The 1836-nt window shown below is 38.3% G+C and overlaps 1 non-coding gene across 1 annotated transcript; it reads right to left on the reverse strand.

Moving 5' to 3' along the window:
* Positions 1–376: 376 nt before the first annotated feature.
* LOC121211945 (small nucleolar RNA R71) lies at positions 377–481 on the reverse strand. Its single transcript, XR_005907161.1, has one exon. It is a non-coding gene; the product is annotated as a small nucleolar RNA R71 (small nucleolar RNA).
* Between the last annotated feature and the right edge of the window lie 1355 nt (positions 482–1836).

Raw genomic sequence — 1836 nt, forward strand, 5'->3', positions numbered from 1 at the left:
CTGCTCCACGCACTTTGTATGATTATGCTAAACCTTCTTTAGGAGGAATGGAATCTAGCATAGTTAAACCGGCTGTAGCTGCAAATACTTTTGAACTAAAACCTAACACAATTCAAATGATACAGCAGTTTGTTCAGTTTGATGGTTTGCGGGATGAAGATCCCAACGCTCACTTAGCAAAGTTTTTGGAATTTTGCGATACATTTAAAATCTATGGCGTTTCTGATGATACCATTCGTCTTCGGTTATTTCCTTTTTCACTGAAAAATAAAGCTAAACAGTGGTTGAACTTGTTACCACAAGGATCAATTACTACTTGGGAAAAAATGACTGAAAAATTTTTACTAAAATACTTTCCACCGGCTAAAACGGCTAAATTATGTAATGATATCTCTTTTTTTGTGCAGATGGACTTAGAAACACTTTATGATGAATGAGAGAGATACAAGGACTTACTGAGAAGGTGCCCTCACCATGGATTACCACTTTGGCTTCAAGTACAAACATTCCACATTGGTCTGAATCCCTCGACTCGGTAAATAGTTGACACAGCTGCTGGGGGAACCATCAACAATAAAACACCGGAAGATGCCTATGAGTTTATAGACGAGATGTCACTGAATAACTATCAGTGGCAAGTCATAATGACAATCCAACGAAAACAACCGGCGTTTATAACTTCGATTCAGTACCATGCTCTCTAATCAGGTAGAACTTCTCAATAAAAAGATTGATGGTTTTCTTAGTTCTACACAGGTACATCCAGTAATGAGGTGTGACTCAAGTGGAGGAGGTGTGCATACAGAATATCAATCCTTCAATCCTACAACCGAAGAGGAACAAGTCAACTATATGGGTAATAATAACTTTAGATCTCAAAATAACCTATACAGTAATACCTATAATACAGGTTGGAGGAACCACCCAAATTTCTCTTGGGGTGGTCAAGGAAATCAAAAGCCACAAAATCCTTAGGGTTTTCAACAGCCACCTTATCAACAAGAGAAGAAACTGAACCTTGAGGAGATGCTCTCAAAATTCATATCAATGTCAGAAACCTGTTTCTAAAATACCGAGACAGCACTCAAAAATCAACAAGCATCGTTCAAGGACTCGAAACTCAGATAGGCTAGCTTTCCAAACTAATCTCCAAACGACCACAAGGTAGCTTGCCAAGTAACCCTGAACCCAACCCAAGGGAACAACTCAACGCAATTAATATCCAGAATGACGAAGGAGTCATTGAGACTGAACCAGAACCAAGGCAAGAAACTGTGGTAAGCAAAGGGAGAGATGAGGTAGATCAAAATACAAACAAACCAGTGATTGTCGAATATAAACCTCGTGTGCCATACCCTAACGCAACTGGACTGGTAATCTCGCCATAAAATTGTGAGGTTCACGGGAGTGCGTATAGGGAATGATCATTCGTATGAATTGACGGTTAATGGGTATTCCATCGAGTTCCTAGAAACTCAACAAGATTAACATGAGATGTTTGTGAAAATGAGATGTTGAATGATGAGCTCATCTAGTTAAATTATATGATGCTTGATTATGTTACTAACTTATTGTTTGAGTGCATGTAATAGGGAACCATTAAATAATTGTTGGTTTCCTTATCTATCATGGATGCATGTTAAATACTTGGTAAGTTTACTTTCCTGTTATTCGAGCTTACTAAGCATGTAAATGCTTACCCCACTCTCTTTCCCTATCTTTCAGAGCTCGAGGACTCATAAGGACTAGAAGATGATTGGAGAGTCGACACACTATCAACTAGTTAAGCTTTGGTATAAAGACATTTTTATTTTGTTCAATGGCATGTATAGGATT

The sequence above is a fragment of the Gossypium hirsutum genome, chromosome A12, assembly GCF_007990345.1.
Source record: "Gossypium hirsutum isolate 1008001.06 chromosome A12, Gossypium_hirsutum_v2.1, whole genome shotgun sequence".
Classification (NCBI taxonomy): domain Eukaryota; kingdom Viridiplantae; phylum Streptophyta; class Magnoliopsida; order Malvales; family Malvaceae; genus Gossypium; species Gossypium hirsutum.